General features: G+C 40.3%; 1 long non-coding RNA gene and 1 other non-coding gene across 2 annotated transcripts in view; one reads left to right on the top strand and one right to left on the bottom strand.

The window, feature by feature from the left end:
- Nucleotides 1-26790, top strand: part of LOC131383757 (uncharacterized) — a 100816-nt gene that overhangs the window by 27439 nt on the left and 46587 nt on the right. The gene's annotated exons all lie outside the window — the stretch shown is intronic.
- Nucleotides 638-744, bottom strand: LOC116471993 (U6 spliceosomal RNA). Its single transcript, XR_004248921.1, has one exon. It is a non-coding gene; the product is annotated as a U6 spliceosomal RNA (small nuclear RNA).

Genomic DNA, 26790 nt, shown 5'->3' with positions numbered 1-26790 from the left:
CACAGTAATTATAATGTTTCAAAAGGGAATGATTTGGCTATCAAACAATTAAGAGATGCCCTTGGGAAAAAATTGTCAAATGCCCTATTTTTACAAAACACTCAGATAAACTGTCTTGAAATGAAGGCTGTTGTATTCACTTCCATTCAATTTATTAGACAAATTTTGTTTCTCTAAATACAATTAAAAGCTGATTCTGTTTTGTCCTAATAATTTAGAAGGTAATTATAACTTAAATTTTGTAAATTATAAAATAAAAACAGAAGTAATTTCATTTTGTAAAATAAAACCCCAATCACTTTTCCACCCCCTCTCATTTATTAGGAAATTTTGGTCCCTTTTTATACCACTTCATGTGGCCTTTATCTGGGAACAATTTCCCTTGGCTATGCAGGCTCTTTTTTTGGTTCCATATGAAATTTAAAATAGTTTCTTCCAATTCTGTGAAGAAAGTCAATGGTAGCTTGATGGGGATAGCATTGAATCTCTAAATTACTTTGGGCAGTATGGCCATTTTCATGATATTGATTCTTTCTATCCACGTGCATGGAATATTTTTCCATTTGTTTGTGTCCTCTCTGATTTCCTTGAGCAGTGGTTTGTAGTTTTCCTTGAAGAGGTCCTTCACTTCCCTTGTAAAAATACAGAACGCTTCATGAATTTGCACATCATCCTTGTGCAGGGACCATGCTAGTCTTCTTTGTATTGTTTCAGTTTTAATATATGTGCTGCCAAAGTGAGCACCCCTAGTCTTTTTAAATGCTACATGATAGTAGATTCAAAATAGCAACCATGCTAACATGAATTGTGTACCTGTTATGTCAGGCAGTGTTCTGGCTCTTCAAGAGGGATACCTCATTTAATTTTCACAGCAAAACTCCACAAAGAAGAAAATCTTATCATCTTCTTTTTACATTTGAGGGAAACGGAATCACTGAGAAGCTAAGCAATTTGACCAAGGTCACACAGCTAGTATGCAGTAGAACTGAGGTATGAACCCAAGCAGGAGAATTCTGGAGGCTTCGTTCCACTTTGCTCCTAATATAAACATACCATACTTTATTTAATATTCCCTTGTTCTTGAATACTTAAGTTACTTCAATTTGATTATTATAAATAATGTTGCACTGGAAATCCTTGTTTATGGCTTTGTGTCCATGTGCAAATATTTCTGTAAGATAGAGCCCTAAAAATGCATTCTCTGGGTCAAAAGACATGCGCGTTGCAAAGTGTTATCATTCAGGTAAGAGGAGGCCTATTGCATTTTATTTACCTTGACCATGACCAAATTCAGAGCATGATATAACAGGTATGCCTTCAGGACTTGAGAAATGCCTGAGCCCTCAAACCCAATTTATCTTTTATACCATGATCTCATTCTTTGTTTCCCGGACTCTCCAATACTCCTCCCCTGATTTGTCTCTAAGAAGGAGTTCGCTAGTCCAGATGTTGCTATGACCCAAATTACTGTTTATTTCGTTTGTATTTGACTTGTCTTATAATGGTGCAATTAGCATGCCTAGGAAGTCCTTTTGCCCAGGGGATTGGGAGTAGGGACCAAAGTTCTCTCTCACTGGGACCTCCTCAGGTCTTGTTGGTTGAATCCTAATAGTGCTGTTGGTTATGCTTTTTCTTGTGGTCACAAGAACATGAACACATCTTCTCTGTCTTATTTTGTTTATTCAAAGATGTCATCGACTTATACTTTTTTCCTAAAATTTTAAACTTTACTCATCTTGCTTTTACTAATCTTACTACGTTTTTCCCTTCCACTATAACATATTCACTTTTTGAGCAATGTTGAAACTCAACATAGATGTCATTTGTTCAAGGTCACACATATCTATATTAAGTGCCTCATTTAGATGGGTGCCTTAACTGGGTACAAACAGCTAAAATATCTGAATAGTGAAGTATTTTTATCTTGATTTGCTGTAAATGCAAGCAGAAATTCATATCTGGGTGCCTTAGGCATGGAGTGAAAAGGGGTTATGTTACCGAGAGTAAGAAATAATATTTAATATGAACACTTCTCTTTCTTGGGAACCACATGAGAGTCCTCACCTGGATATACAAAGGGACCATTTTTATGAGGCCCTGACTCCGTGATAATTTTCAGAGAAGACAGAATTTGAGCTTGTAGGTAGAATTGTATTCTGCTTTCCTAGAAAATATTCTTTCTATTTATACCTCAATAACAATCTATGCTTTACTGGATCTTTAATAAATATTTGATACTGTATTTTGTTCTTTGTCCCTTAGGCAAACTGATATAGAATGTCTAAATCAGGTGTTTAAGAGAAATTCAGTTACAGGCCTCCTTTCATTTTTACATCCACCCTACAACTTAGTCAAATATATTTTTTCTGTATTTTAACTCTCCATTGCCTATTTAACTAATGACCTTTCTCACCCTCCACAAAGACAGAAATTAATTCAAAAGTCTTATCACTGAGTTAAAGTCAATTTCTGCAATATAGCTTTGACCTCTTTATAGATTCTTGTGAGTCTTCCCCCTGAAAATCTTCCCGGCTCATGAGACAAGGCAGTCATGAGGACAAGTCTTCCCACCTGAAGGGGGCACTGCCAGTGAGCAGTGAGTGCAGTAAAGTGAGTTGCAGTCAGATGTGAACCATCAGTGGAGATGTTGAGGGGTGTCCCGAAAATAGTATCTTCTGTTATCACCAAGTCTGCCATCACACAGAATAAGCCACTCAGGCATTTTGAGTTCTGGAGCATTTCCCAGATTTATTTCATCTCTTCTGCTCCCCTTTTTGGTAGGAAATGCACAAGGTTAAGTAAACAAAGCACAAAGGCAGGCTGCCCATGGACAGTAAACTAGAGGTGGTAAGTGAAAATTCTTGCATTTGTTGATTAGATTTGAGACACATAATCTGTTTTCTATTAAAATATGATGTCCTAGCAAAAGCATTTGTGGGGAAAAAACACTAGACACAATACTAACAAAGATGTATCTGTTTTAGTTGAAATGTCTACCTTATACTCTCTTGGCCAACCAGCTGTCGTTAGATTGATTAATTGGAAAAGGTGAAATATGTATATCACCTAGTTTCTATTTAAGTTTCAGACATTTCCCTCTTTACTGATAATTAAAACATCATTTGAGTCCGTACTTTGAACTTATTTACACCTGATTCCTGAGAGTTCCTATTTTCCACAGAAGTAAGTGCCTTGATAAAAGCTAAGTTCACTATCTTCCTCCTGCTCATTGTCATATGACAGCACATTCTCACTGAGGAAAAGAACATTTTGATGTTGTAAGCATCTCTGAATTTTCATAGCTCTGCCTTGCAGTTTCCATATATTCTAAAAATGCATGGAAATTTCCATAGGAGACACTAAACCTGTCCATCACTTTGGTGTAATGGGCAAGTAGACTTTGTGGAAACTGTTTCCTTACAGAATTCTTAGTTAGAAAAATATATCTCACTTCCCTGTGGGATTTGATTAAATGGAAGAAAGGCACAACACATCTCTTACCATCTATTGACATCATAAGGTAAATTAATTATATTCATGACTCACTCTTAGTACAATCTAGCCGAATCACAGAGATGTCTGAATAGTTCTAACTATAGCCGCCATGAGGTTTCATTTGAAGTCACTGCTGCATATTTACAAATAAATACATTTTTGCTGGGTTAGCTCTGGAAAATATTATTAAGTGGGGAAGGAGCTTGTCTGAGATGAATTCCTTTGAGCAGGAGAACATATTTAAACTACTGTGAATTCTGAATTGGTAGTATTTTTCAGGCTAAGGTCCATCTAAACAGAGATTCCTAGTTCATTTAAGTGTGAGATGTTATGATGAAGTTATTGGTTTCTTGGGCTATTCTATTGAAAGAAAGGGGAGAATTTAAAACATACATGAAATTGCTTTATTTTTTGAGACTGTGTCTATACTAGAATGAAATTGACTTCATGAGCTCCATATAAAAACCACCTTCAGCTTCCTGCCATTGAATGCAGCACCATCCTGAACTTGAGACAGCTATATTGCTGCCGTGACATTTCGCTGATCCTAGGCTCCCTTGCCCCAGCTGCTGACTAGGAATCCTTCTGGAGTAGCCTGATCCTGTGGGACCGTGAGTGAAGAGCCCACCTAACGCTAAGGATTGTCTCTGCCTGGAATGCTGGACAGACAGACTCTACTACCAGACTGGGAACATTTAGATATTAGTTCAAGCTTGGATCTAAGCTGACTTTCCCACATTCTTTTAGGCTTCCAATATTGGGAGCCTAAAGTAATGAGCCTCTAGTCTTCAGAGCCAGGTCTAGAGTCAGTTAGTTCTCTGAGTCCTGGTCCTATCTATCCCCACTTTCCTTTTCTATCTACCAGCCTATGCCATTGGCAGACATCACCGGAATTATAACAGGCATGTGCTCAGAAAAGGAAAAAAGACAACTGAACTTGAATATGAGATCTCAAACAACTAGATAGGCAAATCTACTTTAATAATCTCCCAAAGTAAATCTAATGAACTATTGTCTAAGTATCATCTTCTGTTAAGAGTTTTATGTATTGTCCTCCTTTCTATTTGAAAGGATAATGGAGAGCTGGTTAGATTTCCAGATGTATTACAATGAGTGGTTAAGTTATAAGCCACTGGATGTCACTCTTAGGCTATGCAAGTGTAGCTAGCTGCAGTGGAGATTTTCCAGAGTAAACTGAAGGTAGAGAGTTACAGGATATAGCTGGGGTTAGAAACCAATTGAACTGTTTGGATAGGTACATTTGCAATGTCAGTGAATTACAGCAAAGTTTACCCTTAGGTTCCTATATATTTTCTCTAGACTCATTTCTCAATGGCAGTTAAACAGGACTAATAATCAGAGAAAAATCCCCTTAGCACCAAAAAGCCAAAAAGACACTCGTTTATCCATTCAATACCTCCATTAATCACATGCTATAAGCAGGGTATTGGGCTAATGAACTATGGGATTACAAGAAAAAGTGAGTTCATAGCATGCATACATTTAACTTACTGAAATTCAACTATGGCAAAAAAATGAAAGAAAAATAATATACAAATTGTAGGAAATTCTGCAATTTCCTACCATATTTATGCCTCGGAGTAATTGTACCTACTCTCTGTCTCTCAGCCTTAAGCCCAGGCTTTTATACTCTGCTCTGTGACACTGGAGGCAGGAATCTGCAGACTGCATTTCCCAGACTTTTTTGCTATCTAGCTTCTGGTTAGGTTCTGCCGACTGGAGGCACTGGTAGGATATCAGAGGGTGATAGGAGGGTAGAAGGGATGCTCTTTCTGTTTTCAGTTCTGGTCGAAGTCCCGCCATCAGTAGCACTCCAGTAGGACTCCAGCTTATTTTAGCATTTCCAGCATTAGTTCCACAGTGGCTCCTTCAGAGGTACCACTAGGAACTACCACGTTCCCTCTTAGCACTCACCACTGCAGTCCAAGTAGCAATCACGTGACATCCCCTCAGAGGTTGCTGAGCCAGCTGTGCAGTGACACATTCGTGGTTGGAGAATCTGCTCTGTGGAGACCCTTCCCCCAAGAAATGGTGTCCTGGTAACACCATTTATTCTCTTTTAATCTTCCAGCCCTAAGAATCATAGCTGCTTTCTAAACTACAAATACCAGAGGTACCTGAACACCATTTTTTGTTTGTTTTTTTTTTCTTTTTGCTCTTTCAGCCCTCCAGTCTCTGTATAACTGATCTCCTATATTAAATCACCTCTGTTTGAAACACTTGGCATGATTTCTGTTTCTGTTTTCCTGATGGGATCCTGACTGCAGTAAGAATGAGATGAGAGGCCAGGAACATGCCTGTAACCTCAGCACTTCGGGAGGCTGAGGCAGGTGGATCAGTTGAGGTCAGGAGTTTGAGACGAGCCTGGCCAACATGGTGAAACCCTAGCTCTACTAAAAATACAAAAATTAGCCAGGTGTGGTGGCATGCGCCTGTAGTCCCAGCTACTAGGGTGACAGGCAGGAGAATCGCTGGAACCCAGGAGGCGGAAGTTGCAGTGAGCCAAGATCACGCCACTGCACTGTATCCAGCCTGGGCAACAGAGTGAGACTCCGTCTCAAAAAAAAAGAAAAAAAAAAGCATGAGATGAGAGACAGCAATGTTCTCTTTTCTTATCCAGTATCACACTTTGTGTACCTTTCATGGTTGAGACATCTCGTAACACTCATGTTTATATTTATATTTTCAAACGATATAAGCCTACTCACCAGCCAACTGGTGGTCAACCAAAACCAGTAGAATGTAAAGCTTCATAAAAATAAAGGATTTAATGATACACTGGCCTGTTCCAGCACTGAGAGAAAACTGGCCATGCTGGACTTAATGACCCATGGTTGTCAAATTGCCCCTTTCTAAGAAATTTCCAAGGATGATTTGGCCAAATAAGACTTTTGCCTTATATTGCTTTATAAATTGAAACTTTAATAACGATGTTTCCATAGCATACTCTTGCAAAGATGAGCAAGACCAGAGTGATTTCCTTCAAAAGCTCTCCAACTAGTAGAAGACATAAGGCATGTGCAAACAGACAATGCATGGCAACATTTGATGGGAGCAAAACACACAAGGACCAACCCATTTGTTACCAGTTAGCAGTGAGAGTTTATGAAATAGGTTGGAAGAGGAGGAAAACATGATGCACTGGTTCCACTACAGAGTTCATTCACCGGCTTGCTCAGAGCAAGAAATGATCATTATTTCAATTTTAAAGACCTATTTGGAAGAAGATGCTTGCCTGATTATGAAGCATTGTTTAATATGTAACTTGTCTTCTCCTGGTATATGTCAATGCCATTTTATTTTATTTTTCTCAATGGCCATGGAGAATACATGTTTACTTCTTCAAGGACTCTCAATATGCACTCTTTAAAGGTTTAATACATTCGTGTTAATTTTTTATTTTGTGCTGGATTTCTTTTTCAGTGTGTTTATTTCCTTTCCTCTTCCTAGAAAACATGGGATTATATTCCTTAGTTCCAAGTTCTATCAGCCTTAATTCTTCATGTCTCGCTTCTGGAGTTGATGAAATAATCACTCTCTTTTTAGCATAGAACACCAGCATAAGAAAAGCAAGAAAAGGGACCTTCCAGCTATAGTGCTGGGACCATCAGTCCATGGGAGCTTTTGAATCTCAGTATGTTTCATCTTACCAGGTCATCCACCTCTGAAGGTGGTGACTCACTAGGGTGAGAGATGACTTACTGATGAGGATGTCTTCACAAGTTCTCATTTGAAGTGGCTTTTGAAGAATAAGGAGTAGATGTGGGAGGGGGTTAGCAGTCAACTCTTTTCTTCCATTATTAAATATTTTGGAATTCAGCACTTTTTAAAATATATGTTTGCCTAAAATTCTTATGGATTCATTTAAAAGAGAGGAGCAAGAAGAAAAGAAAGAAGTTTGAAGCTGAAGAGAAAATACTTGTTGCCCTTTTTCCTCATGGTTTGAGCTTATTTGAACAGTTTTTGTCCTGCCATGTGACTTAGCTTGAGGAATTTTTTGCTGGTTTAGGACAGTAATGGGGATGTAGAACAAATTTTCCCTGAAAATGCCCCTCCTATTTCTTTGAACTATATCAAAGCACACTCCATCCATAATTCTGTGCATTTATTTCCTCTTTTCACGGCAACTCGTTCCAGATGAATGTGACAACGTGATAGGTACCAATACAATGGAAGTAATAAGCTTATTTAAAACGGATTTTACTTTTCCCTAAAATAAAATATCTATGTAACTATAGCTTGCTGAGTAGAATGTAAAGTGCTTTTTTTTTTTTTTTTTTAACAAATGAAGGATCTAATGAGATACTGATATGTTTTGAATATTGGTCCATGAGATTGCTGGAAGAACTTGGCTGCCTTACAACATTACGTTATACACAAACTTCAGCATGGAGTAATATAATTCATATACACCTTAATGGGAACCTCCTGGCTCTGACTCACAGCAAGAAATAAAGCCAAACACTCCAATTTGTGGTGCTTATTCAAGTTTCTGCATTTAAATCTGGAGTCATATTCACTTTGTATTTATTTTCTGAAGTGAATGATATTGTGGTGGCCAGGATTCCAGGTATGATTAGGGGATGCCTCACCTTACAAAAAAGGTCAATATTAGATTTTCAGAAGGTAAGCGAGAAGAGAGACTTTATTTTCAAACAGAGAAGACATGGGCAAGAGCCCATAGACAGCAATCCAATGGGGGAGTTTAGCTTTATTTGAAAGTCATCTAAGCAGGATGTGTGAAGGAGGCAAATGCAAGGTTATAAAAAAAAAAAGGAAAAAATAATTAAGAAGGCTAAATCTTAGCTTGTAGCACCTAGAATATAAGTATCTAAAAGAATTGCAAATTTGCCATCAATTAAATAAAAATGTCAAGTCAGCTGTTGTTATCATTTGGGTTAGACAATTGGTTGGTTGACTAGTCATTTTGCTATCTTATAAAATGAAACTGGGAGAAAAAGTTTAATGTTAGTCATATCTATGTAATGTGGTTAAATTGCTTTAGGACAATGAAATTAATATGCTTTACTATCCCCACAACTGATTGTGTTAAGGGTCGTTTGATCCACAGTGATGCAGCAAAATTCTGTTTTTGAGATGGGACTCCATGGCTGGTTCAACTACAGTTATTTTAGTTGTGAAAATACAGTTTCAGTCTCCATGACCTAACTAATACAGGTGGTTGGGGCAATTCTCCAAGTACTCTAATACAGAGAAAACATTGGCTTTTCTGGAAATTACCTGGGTCGTCTGACATGTGTTTTGCTTAAACTAGTTCAATAATTTTTCCAATTCTCTACTTTGGCCAGAAAGATACAATCTACAATGCCTGGACACAAAATATAAACTATATATGGGGAGTTTTCTTAACTATAGGGCTTTAAATAGTTTTTTTTTTTTTTTTTCCTGAGCTGACAGGTGCAGTCTCACCTAAAAGTAGAAAAAAAATAGTTGATGTAGTTCTATGTTGCATTGAGGGTGCAGTGGGATGAAACAACAGAGATCTGTAGCTCCTCTGAATCAGGAACCGGAATGCCAGAACACTAGCTTCACAATGAGACTAACAGATACAAGATCTTCCATACCAATGGTTTTCAAACGTTTCACTAACCATTCTATTCAATAATCAGGATTGCACTAACGTAGAAAAAATCTATTTTCTAAACAGGGACATTTATATGATTAAAGTAGGAATTGCAAACTTAAATGCCAAGACAAGATGGCTAAATTAAATGACTGGGTGTAAGGTAATATGGAGTGGTGGAGACTATGGCAAACAGGAGAATTCATGTCCCATGTAAAGGTGACATCCATTACTCAGCTTCAGCCCAATTGATACCATGTGGAAATATGTCCCAGCCCTGCCAAATAATCCATTTTTTAACATGTCAGAAATCTAGATCTTTATATGAAATTTCCCAATGTTTAAATGCTGGCAGTCTCTTGGAGCTTGAGGCAGCCAATTAATAAAAACACCCCCCTTCTCCTCTTTGTTCATTGTGAATTAAGAAATGACACAAGAGTAAGACAGATGGAGATCAAGATGTCAGCATTATTACTGATAAAACTGATTGGAGAACAACGCTGCAATCTCTAGCCAAAATATATTTTCTAATTACCGCTCTCACAAGACATCTTGGGTATGCAGAACAGCCTTGTCAGGGGAGAAAGGGTAAAAAAGAGAAATCATGGTGCTCTCAGGTTGTTAGTAACTTTACCCAATAAAGAAAGGACTAATGAATGTTGGAAATAACCTCCTCCCCATCAGGGAGAGAGTTCAGAGAGCTCCTAGAGTAGAAACTCCCCCTACTTCAAACCACCACACTACTACATACACGAGAATACCTCAAAGATTTTGCAGGTTTGGTTACAGACCACTCTAATAAAACAAATATCATAATACAGCATATCACATGAATTTTTTGATTTCCCAATGCTAATAAAAGTTATGCTTACACTATAATGTAGTCTATTAAGTATGCAATAGTATTATGTGCAGAAAGACAATATACTTCATTTAAAAATACTTTATTGCTAAAAAATGCTAACGATCATCCAAGCCTTTACTGAGTCATAATCTTTTTCTGCTGTTGGAGGGTCTGGCCTGGTTGTTGGCAGCTGCTGACTAATCAAGGTGGTTGTTGCTGAAGGTTGGGGTGACTGAGGCAATTACTTAGGATAACAATGAAGTTTGCTTCTTTTCATGAAAGATTTCTCTGTAGTATGCAATACTATTTGACAGCATTTTTCCCAGAGTAAACTTCTTTCCAAATTGGAGTCAATTCTCTCAAATGCTGCCACTGCGTTATCAACTAAGTTCATGTAATATTCTAAATCATTTGTTGTCATTTCAACAATGCTCACAGCATCTTCACCAGGAGTAGATTCCACCTCAAAAAACCACTTTGCTCATCCATAAGAAACAACTCTCATTTGTTCAAGTTTCATCATGAGATTGCAGCAATTCAGTCACATCTTCAGGCTGCACTTCTAGTTCTCTTGCTATTTCCACCATGTTTGCAGTTACTTCCTCCACTGAAGTCTTGAACCCCTCAAAGTCATCATGAGGGTTGGAATAAATTTCTTCTAAACTCCTGTTAATGTTAATATTTTGACCTCCTTTCATGAATTATGAATGTTCTTAATGGCATATAGAATGGTGAATCCTTTTCAGAAGGTTTTCAATTGATTTTGTCCAGATTCATCAGAGGAATCACTATCTATGGCATTTTTAGCCCTACAAATTGTATTTCTTTCTTTTTTTTTTTTTCTGAGATGGAGTCTCACTCTGTTGCCCAGGCTAGAGTGTAATGGCACCATCTCAGCTCACTGCAACCTCTGCCTCCTGGGTTCAAGTGATCCTCCTGCCTCAGCCTCCTGAGTAGCTGGGATTACAGGTGCTTGTCAGCACACCCGGCTAATTTTTGTATTTTTAGTAGAGATGGGGTTTCATCATGTTGTTCAGGCTGGTCTTGAACTCCTGACCTCGCAATCCACCTGCCTCAGCCTCCCGAAGTGCTGGGATTACAAGCTTGAGCCACTGCACCTGGCCTACAAAATGTATTTCTTAGATAATAAGACTTGAAAGTCAAAATTATTCCTTGATCCATGGGCTGCAGAATGATGTTGTGATATCAGGCATGAAAACAACATTAATCACATTGTACATCTCCATCAGAATTCTTGGATGACTAGGTGCATTGTCAATGATCAGTAATACCTTGAAAGCAATTTTTTTTTTTTGCAGCAGGTCTCAACAATGGGCTTAAAATATTCAGTAAACTGCTGGATGTGGTGGTGCGTGTGTATAATCCCAGATACTCTGGAGGCTGAGGCAGAAAAACCACTTGAGCCCAGGCATTCAAGACCAGTCTGGGCAACATAATGAGACCCTGTCTCAAAAAAAGAAGGAAAAAAATTTAGTAAATCATACTGGTAAACAGATGTACTTTCATCTAGGCTTTATTGTTCCATTTCTAGGGCTCAGACAGAGAAAATTTAGCATCATTCTTAAGGGCCTTAGGATTTTCAGAAAGGCAAATGAGCATTGGCTTCAACTTAGGGTTACCAGCTGCATTAGGCCCTGACAAAAGAGTATCCCGTCCATTGAAGTTTTGAGGCCAGGCATTGACTTCTACTTTCTGGCTATGAAAGTCCTGGATGGCATCTTCTTCCAATAAAAGGCTGTTTCAGCTATTAATACATTGACAATCTGTTGTGTAGTATAGCTACCTTCATCAATTATCTTCTCTTCCTTTCCTTCAATTATCAGTTGTCCCTTTCACTTTAACACTTAGAGGCAATTGTAGGGTGATTAATTGGCCTTAATTTCAATTTCGTTGTTTCTCAGGGAATAGGAAGGCCCAAGGAGAGGAAGAGAGGTGGGAGAGCAGCCAGTTGGCTGGTCAGAGAGGACGCATATTTATCAATTAAGTTTCCTGTTTTATATAGGTGTAGTTCGCAGCATCTCGAAACAATTACAATAGTAACATTAAAGATCACTGATCACCATAACAGATAACAATAAAAAGTTTGAAATCATAAAAAGTTTGAAATACTGTGAGAATTACCAAAATGTAACATAGAGACCTGAATATATTGTTGGAAAAATGGCTCTGATACACTTGCTTGATGGAGGTTTGCCACAAACCTTCAATTTGTATTAAAAAAAAAAAAAGCAATGTCTGTGAAGCTCAATAAAGCAAAGTGCAATAAAATGAGGTATGTCTGTATAAAATACAAAGCCAAAGGTATGGAAGTTCCATTCTAACTGCAAGTAGTTCTTTTTAAAAAACACTGTGCAAGGCAAGCACAGATAGACTCAACCCATAGATACCCAATCTGCAACCTCTGGCTTATAGTCATTCTGTTTTTAATTTGTCAGTTAGTTTCAATTTTTAGGACTAAACCTTGCAGTAATGTTGTAGGCATAAACACTAACGTTGAAAATTTTCTTTACTCTTACAGAAATTCAGCACACCACTTAGAATAGTTTTTGATGGCTTTGTACAATAATCGAGTCTTTCTCAGTAAGACAGGCTTTCCCAACAATGCATATCAGGAAATAGATTTTAGTTGATGTCCAGCCCTATATTCTTTATTTACCCAACCTCATAAAGAAAGGTGGTATGCACTGTTCACAGCCCCAGTTCTGACTTCCCACTTCTCTCCCACTTACGCTTTAGGTTCATGTCTGCTAAGGCTGCTACTCACCTCTCGATTTCTTTCCTTGCCTCACACGTCTATTTTGACATCTGCAGTTGTTTTCCTGGTGACTATTTTGACTCCCCCATGATTCTGATTCCTCCTTCCCTACCCACTTCCAGCCATCCTCCCTCGAGATATGCTAAGTATACACTCCACCAAGTTCAACAGCAGAGACCCTCCTACACTGTGTGGGTCTCCCATTTGGTTTCCTCTAGACCTTTGAATGGGAAATGGCATTCATAGTTTTTCCATTCTTGGTGGTTCTGCAAATGTTTATTATTAAATATAGTTTGCAATGAGTAGTCTGTAGGCCAGGGCAATGATATTTGCCATAACATGATCGATTTTGTTATCATGGTTTGGCATTGTAAATGGGTTTCTTATTCAGCAGTGAAAGTAAACAAAGGCCAGGTGCAGTGGCTCACACCTGTAATCCCAGCATTTTGGGAGGCCGAAGCAGGAGAATCACTTGAGCTCAAGAGTTCAAGACCAGCCCGGGGATTGCAGCGAGACCTCTTCTCTAATAAATTTTTTTAAAAAAATTAGCTAGGCATGGTGGTACACGCCTGTCGTCCCAGCTACTCAGGAGGCTGCGGGAGGAGGATCACTTGAGCCTGGGAGATGAAGGTTGTAGTGAGCTGTGATTGCACCACTGCACTCCAGCCTAGGCAACAGAGTGAGACCCTGTCTCAAAAACAACAACAACAAAACACAAAATAGTAAACAAAGTCACCCTTGACGGAAATGTCTTAAGAAAAGATTCCCACCCACCCTTACAACATGACTGAATTTCAATAAGTGATCTGAAATCTAGCTTTCATTTAAGAAAACTCCTCTCCTAGAATCATAATTAATTAAAAAGATCTTTTAAATTTTGTTGTAGCAGTGGTCTGGGGCATTTTTGATGTGCAGCTCTAGTTTGCTGTTTTTTAGTTTGTTTCTGATTATTCAAAAGCTGTTTTTTAGGCAAATGGCATCCACATATCAAAATGATAATCCTTTCCTTACATGCTATTTCTTGCATTTCCTCATCTGGAGCTTTCTTCCACCAGTATTCAAGGGAGGCCTAGAGGGACAGGGTGCTTTGAAGGGGGCACTAAACAAGATGTTGGAATTTATGCTTGGTTTTGTCCTTTTTTGTTGAAAGATGACCCTATTGGATAGATTTATCTATGTATAAGGGCATGGAGAAAAAAAATCTCAGCCCTGGCTTTCTCAGCCTGCTCAGATGTGGACCTTGAACTGCAGCACAACCCAAGAGGGAAGTTAATCTCCACCAAGGCAGACAGACAGCCTAGAGGCTCAGGTCCACCAGCCAGGGCTGGGCAGTGATCCAGGTATAAAGTTGTAGTTTCTAACTAGAGTGAACCCTAGGCATGTGTTGTCTACCAAAACTCAGCTACCACATAGCTTCTATTTGTTGAGTACCAACCAGGTTTGGAACTGCACTAAATGTATCTCACACATTATCTTTTTAATTTAATCCTTGCTACCTCCATGAGGTAAGGAGCCTCATAGATGAGGAAACTCAGGCTCAGAGTTATTAAAGTCACACAAAATCACACAGCTAGTGAGAAGCAGAGCTAGGATTCTACTCTGGATGTCAGATTTAATGCCTCTCGAACCCTGTCCATTGTCCTGTTCCTGCAATTTCACTTTTACCTAGGCATTTTGATTAGCATTCTAGTTCTCTATCTGGCTGGAAGCCATGGCATCCTGCCTAAATTTTAATAAACCCTATCTAGGTGGATGCAGAGGTCCCAGCCTTGAGGTTGACTGTGCATCTCTTACTCTGAACTATCAGGTAGGGACAGTCTTAGTTTGCTGTGTCATCACAAAGTAGCACAGACTGGGTGGTGTAAACAACAAAAATTTATTTACTCACAAATCTGGAGGTCGAAAGTTTAGGATCAAGTGTCAGCAGCTTTGATTTCTTCTGAGGCTTCTCTTCTTGGCTTGCAGATGGCTACATTCTCACTATACCCCCACATTACATTTTCTCTCTAGTTGCACGTCCCTGATGTCTCTCCTTCTGTTCTCAGCTCCTCTTCTTATAAGGACACCAGTCCAGATTGGATTAGGGCCCACCTTAATAGTTTCATTTTCACTTAATTGCCTCTTAAAGGCTCTGTCTCCAGTTATAGTCATATACTGAGGTTCTGGGGGTTAGGGCTTCAACATGTGCATTTTTGCGGGGGGGTGGAGAGACAATTTAGCCCATAACAGAGATTGAAGGGCCTGCTGCCAATAAATTGATTACTTGGGTCTCTGGTAATATATCTCACTGCTTTTGACCACCACTCTTGGCCCTGCTAGAATGCACTACTGTCCTGAACTACCCTATAGGAGGGGACCCCTTTGAATGTGAAGACAGCTGGAAATTTAAGTCTTGTTTTTTATGCCCCATTGCCGCATATTCTGACTTCTACCCTGCTATAGTCTGAATGTCTGAATCCCCTCAACTTTCATATGTGGGAAGCTAATACCCAATGTGATGGTATAAAGAGGTGGGCCTTTGGGAAGTGATTAAGTCATGAGGGATCCACCCTCATAAATAGGATCAGTGCCCTTGTAAAAGAAGTTAGAGGGAGCTCCTTGGTGCCTTCCACCATGTGCTCATACATAGAAGGTGCCATCTGTGAGATATGGGCACCCACCAGACACCAAGTCTACTGGCATCTTCATCTTGAATTTCCCAGCCTCCAGAACTGTGCACAATACATTTCTGTTGTTTATAAGTTACTTAATCTAAAGCATTTTGCTAGAGAAACCTGAACAGACTAAGACATATTCTTTCCCGAATACCCATCCCACAGAAAAAGATTTGAAAACACCAGTTTTTGTGCCTGGACTGAACAGACTGATGCTCAAGGCCATGCTAACATTCTCTTAACATAGAAGACTCCAGTTATAATACAGATTAAAGAGGCTCTTTATTTTCCCATTAAGGCCACCTTTTAATCTTTATACCAATAAGGTGACCCAGTGACCTTTATAGCTGGTGTTTAAAAGTATCTTTGGTGGGGGGCGGGTGGCAAGAGGTTCTTAGCAATAAAATATAGCAATTAAGCACTCAAGCTCTGGGATATCAGATTGCCCTGGTTAGTATTTGAGTGCCATCTTATTACTGAGTGATCTTGGGCAGTTTTATTGACCTCTTAATGCCACACTTTCCTCGTCTGTTAAAGGAAAAAATAATAACACCTACCTGGTGGATTTGGGGTTAGGATTAAATGAGTTAAAACATACAGTGAAGTTAAAACAGGGCCTGACGCACAGTTAAGTACTCAATTTCCGCTCTAACCGTTATTATTACTGTGAGAATTTACAGAATTGCCTTTATTTCATCCTTTACTGTTAGTTTATCCTGGGAAATTTTTTTTTTTTTTTTGAAACGGTGTCTCGCTCTGTCGCCCAGGCTGGAGTGCAGTGGCGCAATCTCGGCTCACTGCAAGCTCCGCCTCCCGGGTTCACGCCATTCTCCTGCGTCAGCCTCTCCGAGTAGCTGGGACTACAGGCGCCCACCACCATGCCCGGCTAATTTTTTTTTTGTATTTTTAGTAGAGATGGGGTTTCACCATGGTCTCGATCTCCTGACCTCGTGATCCGCCCGCCTTGGCCTCCCAAAGTGCTGGGATTACAAGCGTGAGCCACTGCGCCCGGCCGGGTAATTTTTATAAAATGTACATTCATGTCATTTATTTGTATATAAAAGATAAAAATTTAACCAAAACTGGCTTAAGTATGGGAAGGAATTTATTGTCTCTTGTAAATCAAGCAATTTAGGAGCATAACAGCATCAGATATGGCTTGATACAGAGCCCAAGAGCCCAAATGATGTCACCAGAACTCAATTTTTTTCTGTACATTTCTCAGCTATGGTGCTTCTATGTTTCTCTATTCTTTGTGATTTCTTTCTTATGGTTGAAAGACTACTGTCATCAGCTCTTGGAACTGCATGATTCTAGGTTAAAATCCAATTAAAAAGTGAGCATCTTTATTCTAGTATTTCCAAAGAAAATGCCACTCTTATTGGAGTAGGTTAGTCCATGTGCTTAGCTTTGGTTTGATTACTGATGCCATAAAAAATCAGGACTTTGATTGGCCAGATCTGGTTCATCCACCCCACTCTTGAGTTAGGGTTAGAGTCAACTCCACTGGAAGCACGAGTTGAAAGTGGGGAAATTAGGGTGTCACTACCAGAAAAAATGTTACAAGATTCCAGACAGCAAAATAATAGATGTTCACAGTATGATTGTGTTTTAAATAGATTTGGAAGACTTTGGGCATATATGAGGGCTCTAGCACCTATCACAGTTTTTTTCCGTTCTACTATGTGTCCAAATCCACAAATGGGATATGAATTATGTCTGGCATTATATAAAGACAACACTAATGCAATTGAGATAGTGGGTCTCCTATAGGAAGCAAGAAGACATATGTTAACATATACAATTGTGAGAATATGAAGGATTTTTACATTTTAGTTCTAGGAATGGAGAAGAGCTCATTAACTCTTCTCTCCTTCATTCCAACCCCTTTCCTGCACCTGGCAAAAGGGGAATTATGGATAGGGTCAGCCACTTTGGGTGGAGTGAGTCACTGTACAGCATTAAAAGCTCCATTTCCTCTCCTTCTGAGTGGTACACTGGCCTGGCCCTGTTGCACTGGGAGAAGGTCCAGGCATCTCTTTTTGGATGTTTTTCTCCACTCGATTCTAAGAATGCCCAGTTCAGCTTTAGGCACTGAAAGCTTCCCACGGATAAACATACAACTAGTTAGGCTTTGTTCAGCCAGAATAGTATTTCCACTTGCTTCTAGTCCATTCAAACCTGTCTTGCTTGACTACAGAAGCTCTCTATGGATTCTAGTCCAGCCAGCTTGAATTCCACTTTGGCATTTGGGGTCAAAGCCCTTGTACTTTGTTTGTCTGCTTTGTTGAATATCTCCCTTGGAGATATTCTGAAAGAAGTAGTGGTGCACCAAAGGCAAGAATTTAGGTAGTGCTAAGGTCCTTAGCTAAAATACCACCATATTATCTTCCTATTACCATTTAATTGCACCTAATTATACATTCCAAACACAACTTTTGAGAACATTTAGTTAAATCTCATTGTCTTTAAGATCCAGAATTAAAGGTCCAAAGAACAAATAAAGGGGAAATCAAAGGCACATTATATTGCTCATGTGCTTGAAGAATATGGATCAGTAGTCTGAACTTGGCTGTCAAAACTCTTCTTAAGAATAAAAGAATCTGGCTCCGACAACCAAACTTGAGTAAAACATCTTAATGGAACCGACTGTTTACTAATATGATTTTCATGGGAGAATCTGGCCCTAGCTCAAAAAGATTTTTAATACAAACTAATCTACTAAGAGGATTTGTTTTCTTAACCCAAAGCCTGAAAGCCATGTCTGTGAAGTATACCACTGTATATAGTGTAATTGTTGTATATTCCCCTCATTAGGAGAAAGAGTGGAAAATATCAAATCCTGTCAAATGAAGCAAAGGAAAAAAATTGGTCTTTCATTTGTAGAAGAGAAAATAACACCCCAGGGACTCCAAAGCCTGCTCTGTATTACCCAACGTTCTCTAATTGAGCCCTCCTTAAAAAATCCAACTTCACAAGTGATGTCTTAGAAATTCCCTCTAATTTAAAGTACTCTACAGTTCAGCATCTGTGAATGTCCCCTTGTGAGCTAGAAAGACTAATGATCAAAAAGGAACCGGTGAGATATAAAGATATTTAACTTCTCTCATGTAAGTTTAGTGATTTAGAAAAGACTGATATGACAGTGTTTTTCTTATTTTAATGACCTTTCCCGCATGCAGCCTCCCTGATTCCCATAATAACACTTTGTTTATACAGATAATTTTCTTTCCAGCAGGAGCTCTTACTTGCTTTCATAACCTTTTTCATAAATCAAGTCAATGCACTGTGAAGTTTGATGGGGCACTGGGGTCAGGAGTCTTCCCCTTGAGTCTGCCAATTGGGACACTGATTGCTTCATTGCCCTTCCTGGACTTCTAAGTGGGCTGATGCTGGTGCAGGGACCTGGGGGCATGGCTTGATTGGGCAGGAAGGCCACCCCACAGTGGCCCAGGGGTAAGTGCAAACTCTATGAGAAATAGAATGTCTGAGAAGGTCCCCCATGAAGAAGCCAAATTCCGAATGTGTGTCCAGATTTTGGAAAGCTTAAGTCAGAGATTCTTGGGTTGAGCTTTGGTTATCTCTTAGGAATGCCATAATTTTTATTTACTCGTGTCCATTTAAAATTAAAAATAACTTCACTGAATGACTCAAGCAAATCAGATGGTATTCTTTTGGTAGCACAAGAAAAAAAAACCAGCCCAAACTGGTATATACATATAAGAAAAAATAGTGAATGATGTTACTGGGATATGCAAGGAGGGCATCAGGTACAGTCTGATCCAGGGGGGATCAAATGGTATGAAGGAGTTTTTTCTTTCTCTCATCTCTTGCCTTAGGTTCCCACTAGATGTTTTCAGGTAGGCTTTTACACAGACTGAGAAAGATGGGAAAGACGGCAGCTAGCAACCTCCTGTTCTCATCTCATCCAAAGGAAGAGAGGAGCCTCTTTTTTCTTGTCATGTCTCTATCAGACTTCAAGGAGTTCTATGATTCTGTGATTCATGTGTATGGATGGGTTTCCTAAAGATGTAGTAGGAAGGAAAATGCAAAATTTCACTGTACTGACCCATCTTTGTCAGCTCTCTACTCCTCTTTTCTGAAACCTGCCCTGCCCCACCTCACCATGTGTGTGCGTGCACACACACACACACCCCTACCCCTTGCTAAAATATTCTGAAAGGAAACCTCATATGATAAACATAAATAAATATGGCATGACCAACAAATTACAGTCATTTAGGATCTCATCATAACCCCACAGACAGTTGCCTGATGCCCTGATGCCACTTACAATATGTATTTCACAAACACTGTTTTATCTAACATATGTACCAGGCACATGGTTCTAAGTATTTTACAAGTATTAACTAACTCAGGTCTTTTTTTTTTCTTTTTTTCTAAGATGGAGTCTCACTCTGTGGCCCAGGCTGGAGTGCAGTGGCATGATTTCAATTCACTGCAGCCTCTGCCTCCTGGGCTCAAGAGATTCTCCTGCCTCAGCCTCCCGAGTAGCTGGGACTATGGGTGTGCACCATCACACCCAGGTAATTTTTCTATTTTTAGTAGAGACGGCGTTTCACCATGCTTATCTAGATGGTCTCAAACTCCTGACCTCAGGTGATCCGCTAGCCTTGGCCTCCCAAACTGCTGGGATTATAGGTGTGAGCCATTGTGCCTGGCCAACTAACTCAAATCTTTTAACAAACCTATGAGGTAAATACTGTTGTTGGGACACGCACAGTGGCTCACACCTGTAATCTCAGCACTTTGGGAGGCCAAGGTGGGCGAATCACGAGGTCAGGAGTTTGAGACCAGCCTGGCCAACATAGTGAAACCCTGTCTCTACTAAAAATGCAAAAAATTAGCTGGGCATGGTGGTAGGCACCTGTAATCCCAGCCACTTGGGAGGCTGAAGCAGGAGAATCACTTGAACCTGGGAGGCAGAGGTTGCAGTGAGCCGAGATCACACCACTGCATTCCAGCCCTGGCTGCAGTGTGAGACACTGTCTCAAAAAGAAAAATACTGTTGTTATTCCCATTCTACAGATTAGAAAACTGAGGCTCAGAGTGGCTAAGGCACCTGTACACAGGTGGTAGGTGTCAGAGCCTGGATTTGAATCCAGATGGCCTAGAAACATTTTCTTTGAAAAGAACTTAAATATATTAAATACACTCTTTCCTGTTTATTAGCCCTTGTGCTATTGAAGTTACTGCATTAATGCTTTCTGTGTCCCTCTGCTTGAACCACACTTCAGAGTTACCAGCACACATCCTGTGTTCTCCACTGCTTTCTGATCCACCTCCTCATGAAGTACAGATAGCAAGGCTGGCATTGCTTTTAAGCTAGCCAGACCTTGGAGATTCCATGCAAGGAATTTGACACATAGTGGACTCTCAATATGGGTTCATTCCTTCCACCTGTACCCTATTTTTTCCAGCTAATATTAACTTTGCCCATTTATTTATTTATTTATTCATTCATTCTTTTCTCTAGCTTTAATCTTGGAAAATGAGTAGGCTATTGCATCCCATTTGGAAAAGGCAACACCTTGAGCTTTGAGCAGTCAGGAAGAGCTTTGTATTCTATTTTTTCAACTTTTAAGTTCAATGGTACATGTGCAGGATGTGCAGATTTGTTACATATGTAAAGGTATGCCGTAGTGGCTTGCTGCACAGATCTGCACAGATCATCCCATCACCTAGGTATTAAGCCCAGCATCCCTTAGCTGTTTTTCCTGATGCTCTCCCTCCCACCACCCAAGTGCTTTGTATTCTTAGAGAAATACGAATGCCTCTTTTCTTTGGGTCTGCTATCCTATTGACCACTTACTCAGACAGATAATCCAGTGAACGAAGTCTCACTCCAGCCGTGGGCTCCTCCTGGCTTCCAACCCTGCCACAAAAGACTAAAGCCTTTGTACTAGGTTCAACAGTGTCCCCTCCACAATTTCTGTCCGCCTGGGATCACAGGATTTGACTTTACTTGGAAATAGGTCTTTATTTGGTAGATGCTCATTAGTTAAAATGAGATTATATTAAATTAGAGTGTCTAATAACTGATATCCTTATTAGAAGGCCAGGGGAAGACACGGGCACACAAAAGGAAGATGGCCATGTGGACAGAGGCAGAAATGGGATCAATGTAGCTACAGGCCAACGAATGCCAAGGACTGCCAGCTACCACTAGAAGCCAGAAAAGGCAAGGAAACATTCTTCTCTACAGCCTCCCGAGGGAGCATGACACTATCAACATCTTGATTTCAGACGTCTAGCCTCAAAAACTGTGAGAGAATAAATTCCAGTTATTTTAAGTCACCCAATTTGAGGTAATTTGTTATGGCAGCTCTAGAAAGTTAGCGTACCCTTTGCATTTCTTATTGTCTAATGCTTCAAGTACTCCTTTCTGTGTTCTGCTCCGTGATGCTGTGGCTGAGGCTTTGAAGCCACATTTCTACTTCACAGCAGCTCCCCTAGCTCTTTGCCAATACAGACACTGGAGGGCTGCTTCGGAGTGGGTCAGAGTCATAGGACATGCCTCTACCTGTTTGTCCCTCTTCCTCTGTGTATCAACACAACAGTGCTTCTATAGCTTGTGTAGACAGTTGATCCCAATAGTGGCCATTGATGATGTTTGCCATCGTGGCCGTGGAATGATGCAACAGCTCCAAATGTCATGGGAAGGGTGAGCATGTGCAATGAAGAAAAGTGAGATGCTCCCTCTTAGGGAGTCAATCTTCATACAATCCCCCAAGAGATCCCCCTCAGGTCATATCAGTGGGAATTGGGACACACACTAACACTCCAGGTAGGAGAGGTGTTGAAAGTGAGCACCTGGCATTTGTAGTCTCCTATATGAAGGGCAGTCACTACCAGCTTACCAGCTTCCTGCACTTGCCAAGCCCTTCTCCAATCTAAGCCTCAGTGTCTCATCTATTTTTTTGTTTGTTTGTTTTTGAGATAGGGTCTCACTTTGTTGCCTAGGCTGGAGTGCAGTGGTGCCATCAGAGCTCACTGCAGTCTCAAACTCCTGGGCTCAAGTGATCCTCCTGCCTCAGCCTCCACCACACCTGGAATTTTTTCTTTTAGAGATGAGATCTTGCTATATTGCTCAGGCTGGTCTCGAACTCCCAGCCTCAAGGAATTCTTCCATCCCAGCTTCCCAAAGTGCTGGGATTACAGACGTGAGCCACCACACCCAAGCTTCTCTTTTATTAAATAGGACTGGTAATAAGTATTCTTGCAGCAGTTTTGCAAGAACTAAATGAGGTAGGTGGGTAAAAGGTTTCCAGCATAATGTGTGGCATTCAGTGCACATTCAGTAAAAGCAGTTTGTTCTCCTGTTACCTGGCTGCTTGTCCAAGGGTACTGCCCATGCTTCATAAGCAGCTGCTCTTGATTGGCTGAGGTATATCTGGGAACTAAGGGCTCAAATCTCCTGCTCTAGCCTGTGGGTGTTCCATTTATGTGGCACTTTGTCTTTTTTGAAACATTGTCACCTCAGGTATATTCTTTACTCACAAAATCCCTGTAAGAAAGGGATTCACCCTCTTCCAAGTGTGTGAAGCACCAAGAAGGAAAGGGTTGGGATTCCTGTCTCCAACCTGTTCACCAGTATGGGCTTTCTTAAGCCTGGAGCTATGGAATCATTCCTCCTTTAAGAATGGGTCTGTATATCCATAGTTATTTTGCCAGGAATGACGTAGACACCCTTCTGTGGTAACAGGACTCCTGTTCAAGGTCTCAACCAGTGAATTTTTTCTGAAAATTCCTGGGAGAAATATTTCTGTACGCAGTTGCAAATGCATTCACCTACAGCCTGAGAAATATTTCTATCTTTGCACTTTGATTTTGACATCCAATTCCTCCACCTTGTTCATCTACACAGAAGACCCTTTTTAAATTCCATCTGCTTTTGCTTAATTCACTGGCACATTGGAAGCATTAGGGAGAACATGAGGCTGTTGGATCTGGAGTAATGGGTTCTGGGGAAGGCAGGATGTACAATATGAAATGGCCCAGGGCAGCCTCTGGGACTAAGGGCTTCTCAGCTGGTTTCTAGGGCTTTTTGGGCATCTTCATGTTTCAGCCTTGCAGGATGTTGGGAGAATTACTCCTCTGAAAAATTAGGGATGCTCTGCCTTCTCCTTTCCTGTGTTTTGGCCTGTGTGTCATGCACATATCCCTCCTGGCATGGGCTAAGTGAACAGATTTCTTTACCACAGTGGATCAGGATGCAAAGAATATTCAAACAGATTAAGTGAGAGGTAAATTACCAATCTGCCTTGAATTCTACGCATCCCCCTGAATTTTTCAGGAGTTTCCTATGGCACTAGTTTCCTTACCCTACCTTTCCCATGTTACTGTCGCCCTACCTCTAGGGAAACATTTTTTCTTTTTAAACCATGGAGACTATTTTGCAGTGCAGTCACTCTCAAACCACAGTGAAGATATTAGGTTCTACCACTTCACATCTTGAAGGACAGTTTAGATGTGATCTGGTATGTGTGTGCACACACAAACAGTATATGCTGCATTGGAGGGTAGGCAGTAAAATGTCACATTCTTCTCTAGGACAATGAGAATTTCTCATTCTCTTGTGTCCTCTGCAGAAAAAAAGCTGAAGTCCTTAGAGTGGCTATAAGCATCCTCTTGCCATTTTTAATGGCGCCCCCCGCATGCCTTTATGCAGTTAGTACTTAAAAGACTGCTTCTAAGTCTGTGACTATTCTTGGAAGGGATCAGAGAGGGCAGGAGGTAGAAGGGGTGCAAGTTTATGAAAAGCTTCCCCTTCAGTCTGCAGGAAGCTTCTTGTCTGCTCTGTGGACCTCAGAGCCCAGCCAGCCATCTATAGAATCTATGGGAAGGGTTATCAGGAAGGAAACTATTGACAAGTGAGGATTAAACTGGTCTTCTGAGTGGTAATTGGCATTTATGTATGCGCAGTGATGAGGTTATCAGGTGAACTCGTCAGGGCTCCTTTTTATTTGAAGAAAATGCAAACAATGTCTCTGAAGCCAAATAAAGAAGGGCTCTCAAAGCATTCTGAGAAGTAGTGGAGACAAAACAACAAATAAAAACAAAGCATTTCCTTTTCAGAGAATTGTATGCGAAAGCTGCAGAGGAACAGGAAACAGCCTGATTAGGAACAAAGATTTTTCTCAGGTCTGGGTCCTGGTCTCAACCCTGCTGCTCAACCAGAGATCATGGGCAGGCCACTTAACCTCTTGGGGGATAAGTCTTGTCTTTTCGGAAATTTCAGAAGTGCGGGGGCATCCTGCTGTGAGTTCTGGGGCAAGCTGGCATGAACTTTCTTGGTGGCAATTAGAGGAGAAGGGTAGCAATGGGACATCCACTTACAACTACTGAATTTTGTTTTGCAATTTGGAGTATCTAACACTTGGTGTATTTGTACATGTACAACATATCTTTGTATTGCACGTTGAGCACAGAACAGTCACTCTGAGGGAGCGTTAGATTTTGGAATTCTGGTTCTAGATCCCTGAGGAATCGCCACACTGACTTCCACAATGGTTGAACTAGTTTACAGTCCCACCAACAGTGTAAAAGTGTTCCTATTTCTCCACATCCTCTCCAGCACCTGTTGTTTCCTGATTTTTTAATGATGGCCATTCTAACTGGTGTGAGATGGTATCTCACTGTGGTTTTGATTTGCATTTCTCTGATGGCCAGTGATGATGAGCATTTCTTCATGTGTTTTCTGGCTGCATAAATGTCTTCTTTTGAGAAGTGTCTGTTCTTATGTGGCTCATTTGTAAAAATCTGAAATGAATTATTCTGTTTACCAAAAATGTTTTGGTGGAAAAGTTCAAACCTCAAATTTCTCTCAGTTCTTCTTCCAAGGAAGAGAACCTTTGGAGTTGAATATGAAGTCAAAATTTCTACACTTCTAAATAGGCTACAAGGGCCAAAAATTAATCTAATAATTTCTCAGACTCAACAAACATGGTTCTCTGCACTGGAGACAAACTTTGATGCTCAAAAGATGGGGGAGAGGAGGGAGATAATCACGGGTCTTAAGTCTACAAGCTTTTCATTTTCCATCAATCTGCCTCTTCTGTCACCTCTGCCACACCTTCCAACCTCTGACAAATGAATTCAGATACCTTCTTGCTAAACTGTGAGGACATCAACCATGTTGATTTCAAGAGTTAGAAATTAGCATTAAAAAACATGTTGTCTAAAGATATGATGCAATCACAAAAGCCACGCTCTTGCCTCATACTAGTCCAAATTGTTTTACTATTAATACGATAGAGAAAACCACTTTTCCTAAGTCTTTTCCTAGGCAAATAACATGTTAACTAGTTCAATAATTGTTCATTCAGAGATAGAGCATATGACTAATCCCCAAGGACAAAAGTACTTCATTACATGCTATTATGAGCAAGGCTTCTATGAACATTCTTGCATTGTCTTCTGGTGCATGTACACAAAAGTTTGTCTGGTGCATGGGCTTAGGAGAGAAATTGTTGGAAGGTAGCAAATGTATTTGTTCAATCTTACAAAACAATGTTTCATCGTTTTCCAAAGTGCTTGTCTTAGTTCGTTTTGTGTTGCTATGAAGAAATTTCTGAGGTTATAAAGAAAAGAGGTTTATGTGGCTCACAGTTCTGCAGGTTGTACAAGGGCACCTGCATCTTCTCAGCTTCTGGTGAAGCCTCTTGTGCTGTGTCAAAACATGGTGGATAAAGTCAAGAGGGAAGCAGGCACATGCAAAGAAGGACCAAATTTGAGAGGCATCTTGACTTTATAACAACTCACTCTTGCAAGAAGTAATCTATTGCCCCCAAAACCAATCCAGCTTCACAAGCATGAGAACTCACTCATTACTGTAAAAACAGCACCAAGTTATTCATCCACTCCCATGATCCCAACACCTCCCACTAAGCCCCACCTTCCAATACCACCATGATATGGTTTGGCTGTGTCCCCACCCAAATCTCAACTTGAATTGTATCTCCCACAATTCCCACGTGTTGTGGGAGGGACCTAGGGGGAGGTAATTGAACCACAAGGAGGGCTGGTCTAGTCTCATGAGATCTGATGGGTTTATCAGGAGTTTCCACTTTTGCTTCTTCCTCATTTCTCTTGTGGCCACCATGTAAGAAGTGCCTTTTACCTCCCCCCATGATTCTGAGACCTCCCAGCCCTGTGGAACTGTAAGTCCAATTAAACCTCTTTTTCTTCCCAGACTTGGGTATGTCTTTATCTACAGTGTGAAAATGCACTAATACAGTAAATTGGTACCAGTAGAGTGGGGTGTTGCTGAAAAGATACCCCAAAATGTGGAAACGACTTTGAAACTGGGTAACAGGCAGAGGTTGGAACAGTTTAGGGGGCTCAGAAGAAGACAGGAAAATGTGGGAAAGTTTGGAACTTTCTAGAGACTTGT

This window comes from Hylobates moloch, unplaced genomic scaffold (genome assembly GCF_009828535.3).
Source record: "Hylobates moloch isolate HMO894 unplaced genomic scaffold, HMol_V3 SCAFFOLD_6, whole genome shotgun sequence".
Classification (NCBI taxonomy): Eukaryota; Metazoa; Chordata; class Mammalia; order Primates; family Hylobatidae; genus Hylobates; species Hylobates moloch.
The sequence above is the reverse complement of the archived record's forward strand: the minus strand, read 5'-3'. Positions and strand labels throughout refer to the sequence as shown.